Here is a 9,243-nt window from a genome sequence, read left to right as displayed (position 1 = left end):
TACACCTATACAAATCAATGCTCGCACATCAGCATTTCAAGAAGCCAAACCACATGAAAATCAACAAGTGGATCCTGCATCTTCAAGCAAAAATCCACTTATATCAGATGTGAAAATAGGGGATTTTAATACTGAGCATTTAATCCCAGATTTGAATGAGCTGAATGAGAAAGAAAAAGTAAATGAAGAATTGACCAGACAGATCAAGAGCTTAGAAGAACGAATGAAATCCGTGGAAATAACTGAATCATTCTATGGGTTTGACGCTAGTGAGTTGAGTTTGGTTCCAGACTTAATCCTCCCCATCAAGTTCAAAGTTCCTGAATTTGATAGATATGATGGTACTACATGCCCTTCATCCCACATTACTATGTTTTGTCACAGAATGGCAGGATATGTGAAAGACGAGAAATTGTTAATTCACTGCTTTCAAGATAGTTTGACAGGACCAGCTTTAAAATGGTATACTCAATTGACCAAAGCCAACATTAGATCCTGGAAAGATCTGGCTAAAGCATTCTTAGAGCAGTACCGCCACGTAACAGACATGGTCCCCGATAGATGGACTCTCTAAAATTTGGAGAAAAAGAATAACGAAACGTTCAGACAGTATGCCCAGAGATGGCGTGACACAGCAACTCAAGTTTAACCACCTTTGTCAGAGAAAGAGGCCACAGTAATATTTGTTCATACATTGAAAGCTCCTTATTTAAATCATCTAATGGGGAATGCAACCAGAAATTTTGCAAATTTGGTCATTTCTGGAGAACTCATTGAAAATGTCTTGAAAAGTGGCAAAATTGAATCAAATGAGGGGTCTAGTTCCAAAAGACCTATGTACCGGAAAAAAGAGAATGAAGTCAACAATGCAAACTCTTACAACAAGGATTCATCGAAAAGTGTTACAATAACCCAGCCAAGGGTTAAAAAAGAGGAAACAAACACTAATCGAGCAGAGTCCAGAGGATCTCGAAAGGAAAATGAAAGGTTGTCTTTTACACCTTTGCCAGTACCATATGCTGAGATCTATGATTCACTGTTAAAAGCAGATGTCATACGACCCTATCCTTTGGTTCCTATGCAACCACCATTCCCTCCATGGTATGATATAAAGGCACACTGTGTTTACCATGAAGGAATTACGGGTCATTCTATTGAAAACTGTTTGGCATTCAAAAGGGTGGTTCAAAATTTGATCAACACTGGAAAGTTGGAATTCAATTCACCATCTACACCAAATCATCCATTGCCAAATCATGGAGATAAAAACGTGAATGCAATTCAGGAAGAGAACAGAAAGAAAGCAAAAACTGACATTTCTGAAATTAAATCTCCTTTTGTTTGGATATTTCAACAACTCTCTTTAGCCGGTATAATTCCACAACAATTCAGGCCAAAGCATAATGAAGGCAAGAATTATTGTGAATATCATTAAGAGAAGGGGCACAAAATTCAAATATGTCCTAAGTTTAGGGATTTGGTGCAAAAATTAATGAATAGCAAAGAAATAGAATTCTTTGAAGAAGAACCAGGGAAAAAAGAAGATGATGTTTGCTCATCAGAGGATTCTAAACCTAGTCAAAGAACAATTGATCCTGTGATCATTAATGTGAAATCATCTACGGTGATTCCTGTACCAATAAAGCCGAAAGTAGTTATCACCACTCTTCTACCATTTCCATACAAAGATACCCGCAGGGTACCTTGGAATTATACTACTAATGTTTCAATGGTAGGAGGATCTGTTTTTCTAGAAAAAATGGAAGAGAAAATACAGAGTCTGGGTACAACATCGACATCTGAAGCAGTGAGTGAAGTCGGTTTCTTTACAAGAAGTGGGAGATGTTACTCTCCCGAAACATCCAATGCCTCGGAACAAGTGAAAACGAAAGGAAAAACCATGGTAATACCCCAGAAGGTATTTGATGATGAATCCCCTCCAGCATTCAATGAGCCTGTGACAGAAAAACAAGCTTAAGAATTTTTGAAATTCCTGAAGCATAGTGAGTATAGTGTGGTTGAACAACTACACAAACAACAAGCGATAATTTCTATTCTTGATCTATTGATGAATTCAGAAGCACATAGAAATGCTTTGATGAAAATGCTCAATCAAACATTTATCCCTGAAGATATATCCCTCAATAAACTTGATAGTATTGTGGGACATATAGCCGCTGACAATTACATAACGTTCACGGATGATGAAATACCTGAAGGCGGAATGGGGTCAGTAAAAGCTTTGAATATCACGACACATTGTCATGGTCATGTGTTGCCAAGAGTATTGATTGACAATGGAGCCGCTCTCAACTTGATGCCTCTAGTCACACTTCAAAGGATGCCTGTGGATAAATCACACATGAAGAGTTATCATAATATAGTACGAGCCTTTGACGCTACTCAAAAAGAGGTGCTTGGGAAAATGGAAATACCGTTGTTAATTGGACCAGTCGTGTACAATATTGACTTTGTGGTGATGGACATCCACCCTACATATAATTGTTTATTAGGGAGGCCATGGATTCATTCAGCAGGAGCCGTTCCTTCTTCATTACATCAGAAATTGAAATTTGTTGTTGATGACAACTAATATGCGTCGGAGCTGAAGAAGAAATCATTGCGTCTGTAACAAGTGATGTTCCATATATTGAAACCAATGATGATGCTCTTGAATGCTCTTTCCGAGCTCTTGAATTTGTCAATGCAACTTTTATTGCAGAAGGAAGCAAAATTCCATATCCCAGATTATCTGATTGTACCAAGATGACGGTACGACAAACTTTAGGCATCGGAGCTAAAGCTGGGAAAGGTTTAGGAAAGAATCTTCAAGGGGTTTCAGTTCCTGTATGTATAAAGATGAAGAAAGATCGTTTTGGGCTTGGATTTAAGCCCAATTTTCAGCAAAAGAACAAAGAGATGAAAAGAAGATGTGAAGATAGAAAGGCAAGGTTGAAAGGGAAAGAAATCCTTTGGGAACACATGTTTTTCCCACAGTTGAAGACCACATTCAGATCAGGGGGAACAATTAATGTAGAACAACAGCTTGTTGAGGCCTTTAAAGAAGAAAAGTTGACGAAAGATCAAAACATAGTTGAAGAAGCTATGAATGGATTATTTATCAACATGATCATGAATGACAACAAGACTGGCAAATACTTAGATAGGATTCGCCCATGTTTTCTTGGAGAAACACTCAACAATTGGACCACTGAAGATCTTCCTATAGTTTTTAATATTAACACAGAGTAATATTCAGAACTAATCTTTATGTTTAGCTCAAAAGTATGAAAACTTTTTGTTATCTTGTAAAGGAAATTAGGTTAAATATAAGAAATTTTCTTTAAAATTTTCAGATGGCAATCATTCTTTACATTTTCTTACATTTTTACATTTATTTATTTCATAAATTTACTATATTCTTTCGGAAATGTGTCCGACTTAAATTTGCAGGTGTCACCATGTTAATAGCATGTTTATTCCTAAATTTAATCAAGAGATAAATTTAGAGCAGCCCATATGTCTGGAAGAAATCAATGGGTGTGAGGATGAACTGGAATGTGATGTTCCTATTGAATTATTAAGACTGGTAGAAAAAGAAGATAAACAAATTCTACCCCACAAAGAAGAGATTGAGACTGTGAATCTAGGAACAGATGAAGAAAGTAAAGAGGTGAAAATTGGTACTACTCTGACAATCCAGATAAAACAAGAATTGATAAATCTCCTTCAAGAGTTCAAGGATATCTTTGCCTGGTCTTATCAAGATATGCCTGGTTTGAGCACAGATATAGTAATGCACAAACTTCCAATCAATCCAGAATATAAACCGGTCCAACAAAAGCTCAGACGAATGAGGCCAGAAATGTTGTTGCAGATCAAAGAGGAAGTGATGAAACAGATCAATGCCGGTTTCCTACAGGCAGCCAAATACCCAGAATGGGTAGCCAATATTGTTCCCGTACCAAAGAAAAATGGGAAAGTTCGAATGTGTGTGGATTACAGAGATCTCAACAAAGCTAGTCCGAAAGATAGCTTTCTATTACCCCACATAGACACATTGGTAGACAATACTGCAGGACATGCATGGTTTTCATTCATGGATGGCTTTTCAGGATATAATCAGATAAAAATGAATCCTGAAGACATGGAAAAAACAACATTTGTAACTATATGGGGAACATTCTGCTATAAAGTGATGCCATTTGGATTGAAAAATGCAGGGGCAACATATCAAAGAGCCATGGTAACTTTGTTTCATGACATGATGCACAAAGAGATTGAAGTATATGTAGATGACATGATTGTCAAATCCCGAACTGAAGAAGAACATATTCAAAATCTGAGAAAGCTTTTCTAGAGATTGAGGAAGTATCAATTAAAGCTCAACCCCGCTAAATGCACTTTTGGGGTAACTTTCGGGAAACTTTTGGGATTTGTGGTCAGCAAAAAAGGAATCGAGATTGATCCAGATAAAGTAAAAGCAATTCAAGATCTTCCACCACCCAATACAAAAAAAGAAGTTCGAGGCTTTTGGGAAGATTAAATTATATATCTCGGTTCATTTCTCAATTAACTGACAAATGTGATCCAGTGTTCAAATTACTTCGAAAGAACAATCCTGAAGTCTGGAATGAAGAATGTCAAGAAACTTTGGATATTATTAAGAAATATTTATCCAATGCCCCAATTTTAGTATCACCAATGCCTGATAGACCATTAATTCTCTACTTGACGGTCTTTGAAAATTCGATGGGATGTGTACTGGGACAGCATGATGAATCTGGAAGAAAAGAAAAAGCCATTTATTATCTGAGCAAGAAATTTACTGATTGTGAAATTCGATATCCACCAATACAAAAATTATGTTGTGCTTTGGTGTGGGCTACTCGAAGACTCAAACAATATATGTTATACCATACTACTTGGTTGATATCCAAACTTGATCCTTTGAAATTCTTAATGGAATCACCAGCTTTGACAGGCAGAATGGCTAGATGGAAAATGTTATTATCTGAGTTTGATATTGTATATGTCAACCAAAAAGCGATAAAAGGAAGTGTTATAGCTGATTTTCTGGCCAGTCGTGTATCAAATTATTATCAGCCTTTGAGTTTCAATTTTCCTGATGAAGATTTTTTGTGCATATCCATGAATGAAGAAGTCAGAACAAATGATGCATCTGTATTTTGGAAGCTTTACTTTGATGGAGCATCCAACGCCTTGGGACGAGGAATCGGGGCAGTGTTAATTTCTCCAGAAAATATTTATTATCCCTTTACAAGTAGACTGGAGTTCTTTTGCACCAATAACATGGCGGAATACGAAGCTTGTGTCATGGGATTGAAAGCAGCTATAGGAAGAAAAATCAAACGTCTCAAGATATATGGAGATTCATCTTTAGTGGTGTATCAATTGCGAGGAGAATGGGAAATAAAAGATCCCAAATTATTGGAATATCGAAATTTTACCCTCGAATTAGTGAAAGAATTTGAGAGAGTTACCTTCAATTATCTCCCTCGAGAAGAAAATCAAATGGCAGATGCTTTGGCTACATTAACTGCTATGTTTCAGGCAACTAAGAAAGTTGATATGATGCCAATCAAAATGCAAGTATATGAAATTCCTGCACATTGTTATAGTGTAGAAGAAGAGGCAGATGGTAAACCATGGTATCATGATATCCTGCAATATATCAAAAATCAAAGTTATCCACAAAATGCATCTGAAATTGATAAAAGAACCTTGAGAAGAATGGCTGCTGGATATTTTCTTGATGGAGAGATTATGTATAGAAGAAGCAATGATCAAATGCTATTGAGATGTTTGAATACCAGCGAAGCTAGAAGCATCATTGAAGAAGTACACAGTGGAATATGTGGAACACATGCAAATGGTCTTTCCATGGCCAGAAAAATAATGAGATATGGATACTATTGGGCTACCATGCACACAGATTGCATTAATTATGTAAGGAAATGTCATAAATGCCAGATATATGCAGACAAAATTCATGTACCCCCATCTCCTTTACATGTAATGACAGCACCCTGGCCATTTTCTATGTGGGGAATAGTTGTCATTGGTGCAATCACACCAAAAGCATCGAATGGACATTGCTTCATCCTTGTGGCAATTGATTATTTTACCAAATGGGTAGAAGCTGCTTCATATGCCAATATTAAGAGGTCTACAGTCTGCAAATTCATAAAGAAAGAGATAGTTTGCCGGTATGGCCTACCAGAAAGGATCATTACAGATAATGCTCTAAACCTGAACAACAAAATGATGACTGAACTTTGTCCACAGTTTAAGATCAAACATGCAAACTCAGTGGCATATCGTCCAAAGATGAATGGGGCAGTTGAAGTAGCAAATAAGAACATCAAAAGAATTATTACAAAGACCACTGAAACTTACAAAGATTGGCACGAGAAGTTACCTTTTGCTCTATACGCATATCGAACTACTGTTCGAACATCTACTGGGGCAACACCTTTTTCTTTAGTCTACGGGATGGAAGCAGTCTTACCAATTGAAGTTGAGATTCCATCGCTTCGAATTTTGAGAGAAACAAAATTGGATGAATCTGAATGGATCCAAGCTAGATTTGATCAATTGAACCTTATTGAGGAGAAAATATTGAAAGCTATTTGCCATGGACAGATGTATCAGAAACGGATGATGAAGTCTCATGACAAAAAAGTACATCCAAGAGAATTCCAAGAGGGTGATCTAATACTAAAAAAGATCTTGCCTATACATAAAGATTTCTGTGGGAAATGGATGCCTAATTGGGAAGGGCCATACGTTGTGAAAAAGGCCTTTTCCGGAGGAGCGTTGATCTTGGCAGAAATGGATGGAAAAATTCTGAGAAATCCAATAAACTCGGATTCTGTCAAGAAATATTATGCTTAAAGAGAAAAAGAAAAGAAAGAAAAAAAAGGGAAAAAAAGAAAAAAAAAGGGGGTCAAGGTGAAAACCCGCAAAGGGCATCTTGTAACCAAATGAAGGATTTGAGTTGAAAACCTGAAAAGGCGGCTCAAATGCAGGTTGATATTAGGCATCTGGCAATTGAACTCTCTTAAGATTTTGACAGTTTGGGAGAAACTTCACATCTACAAGCATTTTGACAACGTTTGAGATCTTCCAGACAAAAGCTTACATCATTACTCTAAATTGTGTCAATTTGATTAATTTAGAAATACTTATGCTAATAATTTGTTGAGACATTTGAATTTTTATCTATCTTATGCTTGTCATAATTTTGAATATAATTCTATATATTTCAAGTTCAATTTATTTGAGATTCAATTTATTTTTGAAAATTCAATTTATTCTTCTATGAATTAACATAATTTTGAAATAAGTTAAAGATTTCTGAATATCACTTTATGTTAATAATTTTAAAGGCATGGAATACAAAGTAAGCAAATCGTCACCATCATAAAGCCATGAACAAATTATTATTTGCACTCTGTTATATAGGGTAGCATTGGTTACAGTATTCCAAAAGTTAAAGATGACCAGTTTTACTATCAACTAAACCGATCCATGATTCGAAAAGAGTGGGATATATTGGAGCATCAGAAGAGACAGTTTGTTGTAGCAATCATTGCAAGTAAATGCACCAACAAAAATCTTCAAGCCCATCACAATGATGTTTATTTCTTCCAGTAAGGTTATTACACAGGATGCTACCGACAACAAGGTCGAATCCGCCAAATCTACTCATCAATTGCTCCAACCGATCATCATTCAGTTCTTGCACATCTGTTTTCAAAAGTGCCAAGACAGTAAAAGGCAACTTCTGCATCATTGATCCCAGAGAAAAGAGACAGGACATTGATACCACCATGGAACATGTCTCTATACAGATCCTCGTGTATGGTTTTTTGGGAAACTTAGAAGCATTTCCACCTCATCAGGCTCAAGTGGAGCAACTTTATTCCTTCCAACCCATACTAGATTCCATTTTCAGCACTCATCAAGAACATACTTCTGGACACTCGAATGTGGCTCATTGTCATAAGCTTCAAGAGCCTTACAGATCCTGTCTGTCAATTTGGCACTTCCTGTACATGTTTATAAACAGTTCAACTTTGTTCTTGGATCCCAGGAAGGCCATCATTTCTTTGTCAATGGAAAAGCATCAGCACATGGAGGAAGCAGAATAAAGAGAAAATCTATTCTTAATTGGCAGAATTATGAATATAGCCCTTTTTAGTGTAGTAGCATGAAAATGCTTCGAATCTACAAATTCTGGCTCTACATCGAATAAGCACTGTGATATCCCAGTCCAAACATTAACTGGAACAAATGCCATGTGCTCATAGCATCTTCTGGAAGTGTTCTTTGAGTTATCTGATCTGGTTTGGTATGAACCACAGAACCAGTTATTGAATTTGGAAGATGAATATGCTCATAGCACCTTCTGGAAGTGTTCTTTGAGTTATCTGATCTGGTTTGGTATGAACCACAAAACCAGTTATTGAATTTGGAAGAGGAATGTGCTCATAGCATCTTCTGGAAGTGTTCTTTGAGTTATCTGATCTGGTTTGATATAAAACCCAGAATTAATCATTGGAATAAAAAAATGAACTACATAATCGTCTTCATTAAGAAGCTTCTTTTCAAGCTTCTTTTGCTTATTCCTTTCCCAAAAATCATAGCCCAAGTTTCGCCTTTTCTTGTAATTGGGATCATCGCATAATGGCTTCCCATCTTTTACCGGAAAAAATGCGTCAGCAGCCTTAGCCATTCGAACAACACATATAAAATTTGTCAATTCTGCAATTGATGAATCTGAACCACATCTCTCCATGGCTATTGAAGCTTCAGCCTCTGAGAATCCCATTTTTGTCAAGTATAACAGTTTATTCTCCTCATCAGAATCAGAATTCAAGATTTCTCGGTATTAAAGAACTATCGATATCGGTGAAATCATCTTGAAAGGTCACTTCATAATCAGATGAGTTGTTATCAGAATCAACATGTTGCATGAATGCAAACTTTTCAAGAGCCGATACTATTGAGTTTTATTCTCAAGAGGTTTTGTGACATTATATCTACATCTACATTTGTCAAAGATGATAGATTCTCTGATCTGAAGAAGAAAGATCTATCGGGTTTTTACAATTGAAGAAATACACAATTCACCAATCTGAAATCAAATAATTTAACATTCATGCATCATATTTAGGTGTTTGCAAAAATAGGTGCATTTTCATTCATTTTCATCCA

This window comes from Hibiscus syriacus, unplaced genomic scaffold (assembly GCF_006381635.1).
Source record: "Hibiscus syriacus cultivar Baekdansim isolate YM2019G1 unplaced genomic scaffold, ASM638163v2 tig00112445_pilon, whole genome shotgun sequence".
In the NCBI taxonomy this organism is placed as follows: domain Eukaryota; kingdom Viridiplantae; phylum Streptophyta; class Magnoliopsida; order Malvales; family Malvaceae; genus Hibiscus; species Hibiscus syriacus.
The sequence above is the reverse complement of the archived record's forward strand: the minus strand, read 5'-3'. Positions refer to the sequence as shown.